The sequence below is a fragment of the Haemaphysalis longicornis genome, unplaced genomic scaffold (genome assembly GCF_048455015.1).
Source record: "Haemaphysalis longicornis isolate Haplotype H1 unplaced genomic scaffold, Haemaphysalis longicornis Haplotype H1 scaffold_13, whole genome shotgun sequence".
Lineage (NCBI taxonomy): Eukaryota > Metazoa > Arthropoda > Arachnida > Ixodida > Ixodidae > Haemaphysalis > Haemaphysalis longicornis.
The window spans coordinates 81111784-81128344 of record NW_027526233.1 but is presented as its reverse complement, the minus strand read 5'-3'; the positions used below and the strand labels follow the sequence as shown (position 1 = coordinate 81128344).

Genomic DNA, 16561 nt, shown 5'->3' with positions numbered 1-16561 from the left:
ATCAGCAATACTATGCCGTCTGCAATCTTCAAAAGACTCCAGTATTCTTTGTTTATTCTTAATCATGTGTTTTCCCAGTCAAGCGTTCTGAATATTCAGAAAGCTTTACTGTTTACCCGAGAAGGTGACAAGAAACCCCACTAAAAGAGCCATACTTTTTATAGCGAAGTTTTCTACCTCGACCCTCCAAGGATTCTTTTCGACCGTCGGTGTCAAGAGAAAACTCCAGCCAAGAAATAGAAGAAGTTACTGGTACCGCCAGGAATAGAACTTGGAACGAATGGAGACACTAAACGAGAGCCCACACGGGGACTGGACAGGCAGACGTTGCACTCACAGAGCTCATCTGCGGGTTTGGCCCCATGAATTTTCTGGGAAAGCCACGCGATGGCGCCACGTGACCTCTCGCGCCGCTTTGTGCTCCGTCCATGGTGCGTGTGGCGGCCGTGTGAGCGCCTTGCGCATGCGCTAGGAGTTCGTAAAAATTAAAGGAAGCTCACACTAATGCATGGCGTCTCACTTCTCCGTCTGTACCGCCGATCTCGATGCCTCCGTCGGCGGCGGCGGAGACGGAGGACAAGTGAGATCGTCTAACACCAGGTTTGAGGTTACTTTTATTTATTAAGTAAGAGTTTTAACCCAGGTGCTTCTTAAATACAGCTCAACCAACCACCACACATGGATCATTCATTGATTTAACCTTAGCAAACAGTATCTCATTGAAGTAGTAAAGAGTGTGGCATAGTGCCTTTCACTTGTCTCTGGTTTCAGTATTTGTAGAGTCACGTGTGTGAATTCAAGTTACGTCGCACCTGTAATCGTTGTGAGAGTCATTTGTCGTTTGCAGCTTCGCTTGGCAACCACCTTCACAGGGTGGATTTGCATGCATTTTCGTTATTATCTGGGGAAAAACATGTTACCTGAACAGCCCATCGAACATTTCACTGCACTGCTGACATTGGGCAACGCGACAAATATACACCGCACACCCGGAATCGGCTTTATTGACACCTTTTCTGTTTAAGGAAATCAGTCGCTTTCCCTTGAGTCCACTTCTGTTAGCCCAAATAGCATTGGAATTATTCTACCATATTCGGGCGTGTTTCTGAAGCGTTCCTTGACGTGCGTGATTAAAGCATGCCCTTCACCCACTGCCAATAAATTTGTTAAAAAAATATAAGGAATACGAATATGTTTACCGCTTTGTAAAACCCATTCATAACACACGATTAATAACTGGGCGCACAAATATTACAGCCTGGGGATAATTTTGGAAAAAAAACGACAATAGGCAACCTCGGTCGCTCAAAACATATTTTAACCATTACACACTCCCGGGGTGAATTGCGGGGAAAAAATGTGGATGTCTACTCAGAAATTTATAGAGAAATTTGATTGGCACAAAGAATCGAGTGGTGTAAAATATGGAAAGGGTTCACCTGTATGACAATCCAGATCTAACTAGCAATTCAGTTGGTCTGGACAGTTGTTATCGAGAGCGGACAACCGAAATGAACAAGAAATACGGCGTGGTGAGTTTGATGCACGAAGATTGCGTTTGACTTGAATCAAGTAATTAAATAATTAGTCATAAATATAATATATAAAAATTATCATACTTTATTTATTACTTTAAATAAAACTGAACAGTCATTGATAGTAACAATTTAGAATTGTTCAAAAAGGGGATGCGCGGGCACTTTGGAGTGAAGGCTGCTGATTAGTTGCCTGCTTTGCACTGTTGTTATTGAATAGATCTTTTTAGTTGTTTGTACGGTTGAAGTGCCTTAGCGTTGCATTGCTTGTAATCAAAAATTATTCCTTTTTCTCTTCTCTTTGTATGGTATTTTTTTGCGTTTAATTCCTGTCTGTGAAGAAACGTCTGAAACACTGTTGCCTGCAAATAATGTGCGCTGTACCACTTCCCTCTCGAAGGCCCTTTGGGGTATGAGGATACCTAAATAAATAAATAAATAAATAAATAAATAAATACCCCTGTGAAGTGATGAGAGAAAAATTCGTTAGCAAAGAATAAATTTAGACTAGGCCGAATGGTAGGAGTTGGAAGCGAACGAAAATTGCTTTTGGTCTGCCGTGAATGAGACTTACAATGGTGTTACGATGAAGTGTGCTTATGAGTCTTATTGGCACCGTGGCGTACTCCCAACTCGGCGGCGCATTAAACGATATCCTGTTCTACTTTAAACTGTTACAAAAGGAGACGAAGCATGGACAAATGACAAAAATGGGGAGGACTGGCTACACACTCTTTGTTTTGTGAAATTATTTGTGGTAAAGCCGTAGCTCACTCGTTCATTTTGCCATAATTATTACGAATGGTATTGTACGGACACTCTGGGCATCAATAAGGTGTACACTGCGAATGTCTCGGCCTCTTTCCTCCGTGGCGCTGTAAATAAAGGAGCACGGTACTAACACCACTCACGTTCTGGAAGCTGTTAATGGAGCCACTTAACGAGTGCGCGAAAACTCATGATGGTTGCTTTTGACAAATAGTGGTAGCTGGGTCACCTGCCCAGAATACGCTTTCACTTAGAGGGGTCATGCAGACAAAGCACAACTTTATTTTATTCGAAAAATTGCCTTGTTAAAATCCCACTGACACCATTCTTAGCATAAACTTCACTCAAATAAGCTATATATTCAGGAATATCTAATTCACTCAAATAATCTTTATAAATAACCTATATAATTAGGATTTATGATATACAGAGAGTGCAAGTTACGAAAGTACCGGTAAACCTAGAAGAACCGATGCCTACTGCAGTTGATACTGGACACTGCACGCACCATGCTTGTTTTAGCTGTACAGCACTCCGACCCTTTGGAGTTGTCTCAGACGGCACTGCCCGTTTGTCGTGAGCGACGGCGTCTTACGGGACCATATTTCTCGAGCGATCACGATGTTTCAGGAACGGAATATTTTTTTCCTGTACAAAAAGAATCCAGGTACAAATATGATCAAAAACAAAACAAAGGCAGAAAAAAGTGGTGCCGTTTGGTATGGTGGCGCCATCTAGGTTGATTTACGGTAAAGAAGTCTCCACTTCACACCAAGTTTTGCTTGAAGACCTATTCTTATGATGTCATTGCAGACGTCGTTAAAATACACGATTTGGCGGAAGTATCAAATTGTTTACTTACATTGACTAATTTTGCAGTAAATAAAGCATCGTTTCCTTGCAGACGATGGGTGGGGGCATTATAAAACACTAAATATTTTGAATAAAACAAACTTGTATTTTGTCTGCATGGTGCCTTTAAAATATTCCCCGAAAAACCTTTTTCACGCGTGGCATCTGGAATCACTTTTACTCAACGACTTCACGCCTGTTTTAATACAATACCGACAGCGCTACAACTGGGGCAATCACGTGCCTTTTGCGTGTTTGTGCACAAATTGTGCCGCCCGACAGTGATTGGCAGCCGAATAGTTGTTTCCAATAGTGAGCTTGGAAGTGGCGGTTTCTTGCTGTGCATAAAGGCGATGGGGGGTCAAGAAATCCGTGCTTGGAATTCAACTAGGCATCTCGGATAGACGGCTCCATTAGCGCTGTCACTCTGAAATGACGGTTAATGTATATAACGGAAACGTGAACTTCAGCCTAACCCTTTCTCCCCATTTGGGGAACATCTTTTCAGGAAATGATTAAAGATAATTTAAAGAAACGCCTTCAAACCAGAAGTAAGCATACTACACAGCACGTTATGGTCTCTTTCGGTATGTTCGTAAGAGCGTACCGAATGCCGGACGGCTGGAAAGAAAAACAGCAGAAAAGTGCGGAAGGAACGGTCACAATGGACTACATTTCGGTGAGCGCTTCGGGTGACCATTCATTCTCATCTTTCCCACAGATGTGCATGATCAGAAGTGTTCCTTATAACCATACTTGATTTGTTTTAAACGTTGACAACTATCATTTGGCTGTGCAGATTTCACAGAATGGGATGTCTCTGTCCCGTACTCTAAATCTTGATGTCGAGTGCTTTGGGTCATACTGCATGAAAGGCTTAGTTGAAAAGAGACAATGACTATAACAGATGAAACAGGTGTTAGTCTCAACTGAGTTTCTTTCGGAGAAGGCAAGCATGTATAGGTCGGTCTTACATAAAAGAAAACGGACGTGTATCAGTCTGTATGCCGCTCTGGGTAAAATATTGAACATAATCTCCATTTTAGTAACACTTGTTTTATCTGCCCTTGTCCTCGTCTTAGTTGCTCCAAGGCTCCCCGCTTGCACTTATCTCAGCAATATTGAGGATTGCGTGCTTGCTTATACGCTGTCATTATAGCGGTCGGGCAGAAGCATTGCTTAGTGCCATTATATTCCCGATTGCTCTGATAACGCAACGAATCCTTCAAGGACAGTTGTTCTGAAGAGCCTGGTTGGAGTGTCCTCAAAACAAGTATAACCCTGACAGCACCAGTACTTTTTTGTAACGTGCAAAATGTGAAATTTCTTGAAAGAGACACAGCTCTCCGTTTTGCATTCCTTGGTAGAAATTTGTGACATCAGGGAGTTTGAGGGCGGAGCCGGGATTGTCGGGCTTTGAAATACTGAGTCAGGTTGCTAAAACACTGAGTGAAGAACCGTTGTTCTTTAATTAAATGTCTACGCGGGAACCTCTCCTGATCATGTGCTTTTTGAGAGACATCAAACCTAACTTAGCGCTAATAACTAAAGGGATCCTTGTGCATTCAGGCGGCAGCTGTTGCCTTAGCCCTCATTTATCCAAAATCTTTCGCATTGCATCCACGCGCACTGGAACGTACATGTGTTTAAACTAGAGAGTCCGTAGTACACCCATGTTGAAGAGCGCGTTGCCTTTAAAAGGGCATAAGAGTAATTGGCATGGTTCAAGATGGCCTCAAATTAGTTGATGACACTTTATCATGGGATTTTTCTTAATCTGCTTTCAGGCGGCTGTGAATCAATTCAGAGTTTATCCTCAAAAGACATCTTTATGGGGAGATATGAACGACTTTGCTTGAACTACGCTATATAAACTGGCATCAAAAAACCGCTCCTGATTGGCATTCACTTTGCTCGAAGACAGTGAAAGACGGGGCCGCAGGCACATCGCGATGGTAAAACTAAAAAATTGTGGCCGCCTATGCTCTTCCGATAAATTTTACTAGCAAAATTGGAAGAAGGAGGCCAAGGTGGTTTTACTGCAAAGCAAATATCTCTCACCCCGCCATCCCCAGTTTTCATTCCTGTGAAGTAGATTTACTTTGCGATGCTCCGGGGCTCCTCCTCGCCACCGCCGACGCCTGTTTGAGGACGGTTATCGCAATTGATATTCCCCTCGTCACCACTGATGCCTCTTTCACAAGTTCAGCACTGAGCTGACAGTGGTCGTAGCGCCGTTATCGTATGATTGGGGAGAATCAACACCAGCGGGTATAGGCGTAAAGGGGCCGGAAAGTCGCCGCCACCGCCGCCGCCGAGAATGTAGCCGCGGCCGTTGCCGCTTCAAATCCCACCTCTGCTGCTAGTTGCGCATCCCTTCCGGTTGAAAGCAACTTGCTCCGTTAAAACGCCGGCTGCATCACATTATTCTTTTTTACCTTGAACGATATTCCGAGCACCATTGTCACGTCGGCGGCGTTCGTTGACCAGCTGGTCAGAGTTCTTCTGGCGGAAGAATAATAATAGATATCGGTCGGGTCGCATATAAAGTCTTTCTCTCTCCATTCGCCAGTGTTTTTCACGCCTAATTAGGGCCCTATCCGCCGTGGCCAGTTTGGAGTGCATCTGTTGGGGGTGAAGGGAGGGCATGCACGCACAGCAGAGCTTAATACCGCGACCGATGACATAACCGTTTGGGTGGTGGGAGATTTAAATGTCACAGTGTCATGGCTCAATGCGCCCATTCAGCTGTACCCGGCAATCGAGCGGTTTGGGTCTGGGTTGGTGTGCTGCAGAGACAATGAGATGCCTATGACTGGGCAGCGAAAGGGACTTTCGCTTATGTGTCCAATTGCATAGAGATCAAAACCTTCGATGTGTTAGCACGGTATGGAACGGACGCGTGGCGCTTCCTTGTAGGAATAAAAGTGAAATCTTGCGAAGCGTGAGCCCGAAGAGAAGCGTGAATAAGCGCGAAAACCCCGGAATGTCGCTGCCACCGCCCCTGTCCGCCTAAAGTTCCAGCCGGTCGTGTAGCTCTGAATCCCTCCCAGATGAAATCCAACTGGTCCGCTTGGAATGCCGACGTGGGCCAATATCACTCGTTCCGCTTAAAGGGCTTTCAGAGCGCCATGTTCGACAGTATCTTTCACTTCTAAGCACACGCTTATGACCGGTTGCCGGATTATGTGTGCGCGGGTTGGTCGAAAATGGTGGTGGAGGAGAGGGGGAGCACGCGCAGAGATGAGAGTCATACCCTTACTGATGACATGTCCATTGTGCTGGCGTGAGGTTCAACGCGGCCGTCAAACAACCCAATGCTACCTATCTCGTGTCATCTGTAGTAGAGTGGACGGGATTGGCATGTTACACAAACGGTAACAAGCCTACGAAGCTGGAGGGAAAGCGACACCTTTACGTTTGTACGCTATGGTAGAGCGCGGGTCTGTTCAAAATTTTATTCTGGTAATTGACTAGGGAATATGCTCCGTCATAAATTACAAACAGACATGTTTAGTTTCATGCACTCCGTGGACGCCGTGCTGCTTTGCAGGTCGTCCTTTATCACAGAGTTTAAGGGCGCTCCATTTTTATATTTATAACGCGGTGGGTATGATAAAGTATGCATGCGCTTGCTACCCGGTTATGCCCGCTTGAAGCGCGCCTTTATGCGAAGCAACGCGGACAAGAAAACGTTTAGCATGGGCCACAATAATGTTCATTTCTATTCCGCCGATATGAATTCACAAATCACCATCAATAACTAGCTTCACTAAAATTTAATGTTTTGTCATTCACAAGATGAAACACAAGCAGTCGATTTTTATTGTTTATCTTGTGAATGATAAAAACGGAATAGCGAGATAAGTTTTTTGTTAAACATTGATGCGTGTCCAGCGTCAGCATATTGCAATATTTGTAAAGGGTTGTGAATACGCCCACAACAATACAGAATTTTAAAACTTTTTATTTGTACTTAGGCTGTTGGCAGAAAATTTCATCCCACTAGAGGAAAAAATTGAATGACATTCCCCATTTAGCGCCGGGGCGACACGTATTCAACAAGCAGCGCCCCACGGATGCCGGCTCTACGTCGACGCAACCTCTCACCAGAACAGTACTCCCCGAACAAAACCGTCCAGTGGTTGGCCGTGCCGCCACAATATGCTAGGCTGTGTTCGTTGCCGTACAACGCTGAGCGTTCCAGTACGGTGCCACAACGTATGTGTGATTCTTTCGTGCGCTTCGTGTTCGTGTCTGTTCCTCCTCATTTATGAATGACAGTTCTTCATGTGTGTGCGTGTCGTTTCGGTTCTGTTCATTTAAAGTAATGTGTGTGCTTCTGTGATAGGTTGGTGCGCCGGCCAATCAGTAATTTCACAATATTTACCCGCCGACCACCGTTAAGTGTTTCAACCTCTTAAAGTTTCCATTCAACCAGCCATCGTGGTTAACTGGCTACGGCGATGTGCTGTCGACCCCAAAGACGCGGTTTGCAACGCGGCTGCGGTGGCTGCTTTTCAATGGATCGCCAATTTGAAAGGTCTCATAATATGAGAGTCTGGCGCAATTTTTCGAATCCCCAGGGGGCGAACTTTATCTGGAGACCTTCACCATTCCGCACCTCGTGGCCTCGGCGTAGCTTCAGCGCGTTAAACACAAGAATCAGTTTCCGTTTAAGGCTGGATGAACACCTGGGAACAGGCTGCGGTAGCATGCACTCCATTCCATGAACCATTGTACAGTTTTACTACTCCATGTTTCTCAAGGTGATTCACCGCTGCGCAATGACCTTCAACATCCACGCCGCAAGTGTGACAGGTGGGATGCCAGTCCATAAATTCCACAGCGACGTATCGCAGCTGCGCTTCGGAGCTGCGATACGTCGGAGGTATCGTACAGCCTCGGAGGTATCGTTCCACGTGCCCGGGCGAGGGTTTGTGTGCTGCTGCGGCAGAGTTGGCCGCTCCGTGTAGCCATAGACGGCGGGCTGGCTGAATGATCTGCGCGTGGCTTACGACGTGACTCCTCAATGAGAGTAGGGGAAGTGGTAACCACCACCAACTACTTCACGCCCCATAACACCATCTTAGTCAGCATTCAAAAAACACAGACCTACACCAACAGATCAGCAACAAAGCAGACTTTCCTAAAATGTATGTACATAGTCTTTGCAGAAGCAATCTATACAAGTATTTAGGACGTGGTAACTAGGTTTACAAGTGTTCATGTGACATATTCTCCACTCTGTGATGAATACGGGCTATGTATATGCAACTTTCACAAATAGGTGTGGGACATTTGCGCAGCAGCGGTGCCAGAGGCTCTCTCTCCGAGTACGGCAGCCAAGTACAATCTTCGCAATAGTGAAAACCTGTTAAAATACTGTAGGTGAAAATTTTGATTTAGAATGCGATACAATAATTTTGGCAAGCCTTTCATTCAAGTCAGTGTGAATAATAATTGCTTGTAGAACCAAAGTTGTGCAGCATCTTATTTCCAGGGTTTTCTTAAAAAGTCTCGAACATCGCACCAAAATTAGTCTCCCAGCTCAGTGCCCCTTTACAAATGGCAAGCAATGTACTACACATAGGTGTTCATTCGTCTTCTGCCCGAACTAGACGGATTGTTTTGGTATTGCAGAACACTCTACGGAAACCATTTAGGCCCCCCCATTCAGAGAAAGTAGACTGAGTATAACCGTGGTAGCTGGGTGTAGTATAGTGTACAGTGTAACTTGCGGTCAACGATCGCGCGTAATTCGTCATAATAATAAGCGGTAATGAAAGGACATTGCATGGATCCCAATTTAAGTACACCCTTTTAGGAATGTCTTACTCAATTAACAGGGCGACAACAAATATGTGCGAGCGCAGTTCTTGGTAATAAAAGGGCACAATTTTCCTTCGTGCTGACCTTATTGTTTCTGTCTTACGCTTCTGATTTCTTCAAGACAGCGTTTTCGTTGAACAGATACGCCACATTTTTGCAGTTTTTTCGCAATGCTAGCTACCTTCCTTCGATATTTCCTTCCTGCTGTTTGTCTTAATGAAGTTTGTTATTCAAGATAGTAGTAGTATAGACACAATGGCGCCAACGAATCTGTCAAATTAAAACCTGCATAACGTATTGGCTTCTTAGTCAGCATAGAGACTACATTACTAAGGGAAATTAGCGTTGTTTTTGGAAGCTCCATGAACCTGAGACTGGTCTTAAATCTGTTGATTCCGAAACTTCGAACTATTTCGCTCCCAGTTGCCGGATACTATTTTACTAGAGCTTATTAATCTTGGGTTAGGAAGTTTTCCTAGAGTGTGCGCATCCAAAACGTCCGTGATTGCCACGGTTTCTGAATCTGTTGAATTTTGTACCCTAATTGAAATGCCATTATATTCGTTTGTTTGTCTGTTCTCAAAGGTCTGCGGACTACCGACCGGAAACGACGGATTTGATCCGTATACTAAGTATATTGCCGACGACAAGGCCAGATTCCTTGCCTTGTTTGACACCATCGAAACACTGAAAAAGAAGGTACGTACGCAATCAGAAATGTACCCTATCCTATAATACATTAAACATGATTACTTACATTGAAGCATAAAATTACTGTGCAGACGAAGAAATTTCAAATGGCATGCATATAAAGAAGCGAAATCGTTGATGGGTGCTCCTGTTCTCTTGGGTTGCCTGAAGTGTGCGATTTTTTTTTTGCAAAATATTGGACGTTAAATATGTTTTTCTGCATATTCTGATCCAATTCGGTCATCCTAGTTTAGCCATATAAGAATAAGCTTTCTGCCCCTTCCCAGGAAACTTTTGAAGCGCATATACATCTTAAAATAAAGCACGCTACCTACCTTTGATATTGAAACAAATGTCACAGCAGGTCTGCTCCAGAGGAAATTCAGGACAAAACTACGTAATCCCTTTTGAAGCCCTCTATGTGTCTACTACGAGCGGTTTTAAGTGTGACTGCTGCGTGTGTGCTCATTCCCTACTTTCCTAGGGAGTAAAAGCTGAAGTGCACATCGAAGTTCATTCTTTGTGTAGTTGGTCGATCTTTATACTTCTTCAGGCTCCAGAAAAAGGGGGAAAATCTCCCGTCATTATCTGATCTTGTACAAGCTTGGAACACAGTGCGCGAAGAAAAGGAAACTGGGCCAGTTGATTTGGACGCTGGGGTTATTCCCCCCACGGAAGTTATCCTTATTGATGGATGATGCGTCATTTGAAATAATGTGTCGACTCAGCATTCTCATCATGTTTTCGTATTTGCACACCAGACTTCTGAGACCACTACAGAACTTACGGTCTTTTATTCAGTAACAATCGTCGTGATCCCTTTTGTCGTCGTGTTCCCACAGCAAAGTCGTACAGGACAAATCCTCTTGTAGCACGTCCTCCTGGTCTCCGTATACCTCCACTTCTTCGTCAACTGGTCCGATTGCGGTCTCCACAGGTGGGTTGGGAAAGGATGGCTTGACACGTTGGTCGTCATGCCCTTCGGAGCGGCGAACCCATCGTGGGCTGGTCGCTGCACGACGACGACGAAAGCGGGCACTCCAAGCTGCGCGGGCCGACGTGGGTGCCTGGACGACGCCAGGCGGTTGCTACGAGTGACACGCTCACATACGCGCGGTTTTTGTTTTTGTTTAAGAAATGGCGCGAAGGTAATGCGCGGCCTCTGAGCACACGTGAGAGCGTGCCCCGTGACGGGGACAACAGGTGGTCGCCCGAGGCAGACTCACGTGCCCCACACTGGGCACCTTGAGTAATCTTGGTGATGGTGAGTGGCGACAAAGCGTACCCCGCACCCCCCATACTTAAGCTGTTCCACCTACCGTGGCGAAAAGGTGAAAGGTGAAGGGTTAGCAGCCGTGAACGGTGGCCGTCGGAGCTCTGGTCAAGCTTTTTTTTCTCTGGTCAACGTTTTATAGTGCAGTGGTGACACGGCCGCTGGAAACTTGGTCGCCGGGCAGACCATGGTCAAATCATAATTATACCCTGACTTCGTCACAGGTAAAGATCCAACGACGTCGACTGCGACTTTGTGAAACGGCTCAGTAATAATGAGCACTGTTGCCATTGGTTCCTTCCGTTTCTCCTTCGGTCGACCTGTACACTGACAAACGTCACAGCTACGAACAATTTGCTCAGCATCTTTAAAGCAGCCGGGTCGGTAATACTCGCTTAGCAACCTAGCTTTTGTCTTGTTAGTCGCGGGATGACACAACCAACCTGCCCGATGGGAAAGCTCCAAAATGTTCTCGCCATATTTTAGGGGTACCGCGATCTGGTCAACGTTTATTCCTTTCTTTTCATGGAAGGTACGGTAAAAAATACCAGTTCTTCCAAAAAACGAACCGTTGCTTGTTCCTTGTTCGCCAACGCTTTCACGGCATTTTGCCAAACTGGTATCGTTTTTCTGTTCTTCTATAGACGATTCCCTATGTACAGCAGAGAGCTCATGAAAATCGCGGCTAGTGGGGAGACTGTAACTTGCTTCGAGTTCGGCCTGTTCTTCAACACAATCTGGTAGGCCTGAACTTAAGGTCTCACTGTTACCTAGTACACTGCGCTGTTCCTCCGTAGCGTCACTAGTGATAACGCGCGGAAGGGTCCGTGCGTGCGTTAGAGGCTTCTTTCGCCATCGACCTGGTGACAATCATTACAGGGTTTATGTCGAGTGTAATTGCCTACTTGAGCAGTTGCTTTGCTGTTCTGTTCGATAACAGATACAGACACATGAGCAATACGATGTCTCAGACGGCTGTCTCGGTTTTGATTTCTCCAAAGGAAGCCTTTATGCTACTGGCAAGCTCAGCGTAGCTTTTTCCAAGGCCTGCCGTAGGCACACAAAATACCGTGTGAAATGTGTATCCAGAACTAGGGACGAATGCACTACGTCATACGTCGCACCCGTGTCATGCAAGACTTCGCTTTTTTTTCGTTAACTTCCATATCATGAAGGTACGGGCTAAGGAGGTCTTCGTCATGCTCCCCGACGAAATGAACCGGGGACACCTTTGGAACCCGGCACCCAGCGGCTACGTGTCCTGGCTGCTGACAATTATAACACACACTTTGCTTGCGATGCTCAAACGACTTAGTCTTTCCCAACTACGACGATTCCTTCTTTACTTCGCCGTCGTCTTTCTTTTCTCATGTGCAGCTTTCCCGCTCATGGCAGTCCTTGGAACAGTGATTACTCTGCAATTTTTTAGCGAAATAAAAACTTCTTTTGCACGACCAATATTTGGGGTGAATACTTGCTTTGAGCACAGTTTCAAGTCGCGCACGTTGCGCGACTGGGTTCCTGAGCCATGGGAACTATCCCATATAAATGCATGGGGAGTTACATTTGACAGTGAATTACACAAAAAAATATTCAGAAACCTGAAATGTTCTTTCAGCGTTTATCTTCACGTTGACTTCTAGCTTTATGCCAAATGTCATTTTCCTAAAGTGGTTTTTCTAGGTTCCCGAGAGGTTGTAATTTTGAGCGAGAAAGCTGGGTATGTGACTTGCGAAGGAATTTCGGCTTCATGGAAGGGATCCCTGGCACATGTGTGTTTTTTTTCTGTGTTAGTGGAACGGTGTTTCACACAATACTTGTCTGCAAACTCCGCTGCTTTTCGTACTGTTGCACGTCTGGCCTATCTAGAAACCATTGTTTCACCTTATTTGGCAGCGTATTACAAAACGGTTCTTGGCAAATTTCCTCGAACATTTTTGTCTTGGCATCAAACGCTCCAGCTCCTTTCATCCAGTTTTCCAGAAAACATGTCAGCTTGTACGCGAACTCTGAGTAACTTTCTCCTGGATGCTTCACTGCTTCTCGAAACTTTAAGCGGAAAGCTTTCGGAGACAACCTGTACTCCGCTAGCAAGGCAATTTTACATCTGCATAACACTCCGCTTCCTCGCGGCCTAGCCTGGCCAACACAATGACAGCCTCCGCCAGCAACAAACTCAAAAGTGTTTGGGGCCAGGACATCCACTCAAAGCCTATTCTCGTTAAAGTGCATGCACAATTTACCAGAAACAGCCCTAATTCACTCCCAATAGCGCAAGGCTGAAGAAAACCTCTTATATCAGTTGACGGGTTTCGGCTCTGCTTCGGAAGCCAGAGTCCTCTTTAGTTCCTCTAGTTGGCAATTCTTCAGTTCCTCGTGTCTTTCTTTATCTTGGCGTTTCCTTTTGGCTTCATTCACTGCTCCAGTGATTTTATCATTTGCCGATCCACAGGCTACAATGTTGCCAACAATTTCGGGTTTCCAAACAGCTTTGCTGCACTCCACACCGACCTCTTCTGCTACGGCTAACAACTCAAGTTTCAGAAAGCTGTTGAGATTCATTTCGTCCAGCTACCGTGATGCGGCAAGTGCCCTCCAGTCGCCTTTCCTATTTCCTGCCTCTGAAAAGAAATCACAACACTCGCCGCACCAGAGTACAAAGCCAAAACCTCACCGACGGCTGCCGCAGAATTCCCGGTGTCCGCAATCCGGCCGCTTTCACCAAGTTGTTACGTTTCTGGCCCAGCTGGGCTCCAGGCCGACGCAGAAAGTCGACGCCGGACGCCAACTGAAGACAGCGTGCGAGAGTTTCATTTCTCTCAAAAGCACTGTACAGTACCTATAGTTGTCGAACGTAATTGCAACTACAAAGCACACGGGAAATTTGTGCTACAATGTGCTTCGCGGCTGCTTCCTTTTCTCGGGCATCAAGAGAAGCCCGCGCGCCAACTCACAAGTGGAGTAAAGTACTGTTTATTCTAAAACGGTCCTTAAGCAACGCAAGTGCTACACTAAATGTGTGTGATAGGTAGGTGTGAGCTCAAATGCACGCGCCAGCAGGGCGCGCCTTGATTTAGACCAATATGGTGGTCAGCAAAGGCGCGTAATTGGAGCTTTTAAAACACTGGTCCATTCAGCCAATAATATGAAGTGCGCCTTGTTCGAGGTTACTTTTATTCTAGTACGTGTTGCTTACTCCTTCCTTAAGAATTTAGTGGGAAGATGACTGGACTCTAATATATGCCATAGCTGGTCACCCCAAAATATAAACATAGCTGCATTACCCAAAAATATTGTGAAACAATAACGTTAATTACCAAATGACCTACGTTTAACACCAGCACTTGGAGCTATTGCCGTCGTTACTTCGTCCAAGAAAACTGTCGTACATATCAATCCGCCGCATTGCTTTCCCTTTCGAGAAATCTTGTAAAGGCGCATGCCAGGTGGTCTGGGAAACACAGCACACTGTTCCGCGTCCAATGTTTACAGAGCAGCAAAAAGTTTTCAGAATGATACAGGCTTATGAGATGGGCAGTCATGGATATCATTTGGTCTACCAAGGCAGTGCGTTATTGCGGTCGCTCTACATAAGCTGGTCATTTGGCCCATAAGAGTGACACTCTTGTCGTGATAACAATTACACCAATCTCATTTGAAGCTTCAATTTTATAATGGAGATAATACGAACACAAACCAAGAAGTTTCGACTATCAAGCCCCTTTCTGATAATTTCCCCATGACTTCAAAGAACCTTGTCGGTGCAACTAGCGGCCGACAGCCCGTATATGATCGCTAAGAAACAACTGGGCAATTGTAAGGGGCCTCTTGGTTGATTTCATCGTATGTTGTGTGTGATCGTGTGGGTTAACGATCTAATAACTGTGTGTTTAATGCTGCCCCATGAAGCGTCATGCTTCCCATCTGCGCAGAATCCCCCACTGAAGTGCACACTGTGAGCTGTTTTGGGTGTTTTTGCAATTTTTCAGTTAAAAACATATGTTCGGGCTACACTGGTGCTTAATAATATACAAAAGGGCAGTTCTTTCTGACTAGAAGAAGTGGCCATTTGCACTGAATGCCCTTTTTACTACAAAAGCCAGTTGGGACACCTCCGCGGTAAAAATGATGTCCACATAATTAACACCCGGAGGAATAGGATAAATAATTACGATGCAATACCTTCTGGTCTTTGTGTGTACGAGGTGGCTTAAAAACCTATTACAGCTACAGCTGTGCCTATTGTCGCGTGAGAGATTGAATCCTCCCGGCGTTTTCGGTCCTTTCTGTAATTCCAGTTGTCTAATTCAAGCAAACTTGTTTATTGTCTTTTATTTACCGGTGCAGACACAGGATCGATTGAAATATATGCCTCATAACAAAATTGGGCTGGCAGCATACAACGTAGAAATGGATGACTACCTAGACTACTGCGGCGAAGGGAAATTTGCTCGTCTTAAAGCCATCAAGGACATATTGAAGTCACACCGCCTGCCCTGATCCGACAGAAGCACCACGGCGTCCTTGGGTGACGCATTGCCGTTTTGCGAACAGTCTCATTGTGCTTTGCATCGAATAGTGGTGACCCGTTGGCGTGATAAGTTGACTTTGCTTTGGGAGCTGTTTTTAAAATATATTAACACGTAAAAACGTTGTTCTGGAGTGTTTAAGCCTTATAACGCCACTTTACCCCTTCCCCGAAAAACTCTTTCACAAAGACTGAAGCATTTGCAAACATTTTATTAGTACAAATTGCCATGGCCGAAGAAATGGGTTCTATTTAAAATGTCCACGATTTTCCTACACCATCTGCATAAACTGAGTTTTGGGCGCTTTAACACGAGTAATGCTGTAATGAATTACTGGATTAGCGCCATTAAAAATGTTTCGTCCCCGCGACGTCATTATAGAAATGTGGGCGTGCTATCACGTCCCCTGAATTATGCTGCCAGATATTCTTGTTGTCCTTAATTCTACTCTAGATGCACCGATAACGTAAACGACGCCCTTACAATGAGTCAACGTTTATGTCGGCTCGCATGAAACATTGCTTCAAAATAAAACGCAATTACCAAAAGATACATTCCCAAGGTCACACCAAGCGTGGTGCCAGTTTCATCGGCGTTTGCGTTGTTTTCTATTAGCAAATAATATTCACAATACTTGCAGCGCGCCAACATTCCGTGCAACAGTCATACTCGATGGAGTCGTCCACGAAGAACACTTATTACTAAATAAACATGAATGACAGGACAAATCTGTTTGTCCTACCATCTGCAACCCTGAAGACAGCATTGCCGTTCAACATGATCTCTACCATAGCGCAGCATGGTGTGATCTGTGAAATGTCCTTAAACAGAGCAAAATGTAACCTGGTATCATTCACTCGTAAAAAAGGAGTAACACAGTTCTTTTACGAAATTAACTCGTTCCCGATTGCCGCTGCAGCATCTTAGAAATACATCGGAGCTCATCTCTCACCATCTCTAGCATGAACATTACACGTACAAACCATTTGCTCAGACGCCGCGCGCCCGCTCGGCTACCTACGCTGAAATCTAAAGCATGCATCTCCGGACATCAAAAAGGTAGCCTACCTAAAGTTCGTACG

General features: G+C 45.2%; 1 long non-coding RNA gene across 1 annotated transcript; it reads left to right on the top strand.

Moving 5' to 3' along the window:
* Nucleotides 1–3669: 3669 nt before the first annotated feature.
* On the top strand, nt 3670–15920 carry LOC144164114 (uncharacterized). Its single transcript, XR_013321060.1, has 3 exons — nt 3670–3834; nt 9573–9686; nt 15298–15920. It is a non-coding gene; the product is annotated as an uncharacterized LOC144164114 (long non-coding RNA).
* The last annotated feature ends 641 nt before the right edge of the window (nt 15921–16561 follow it).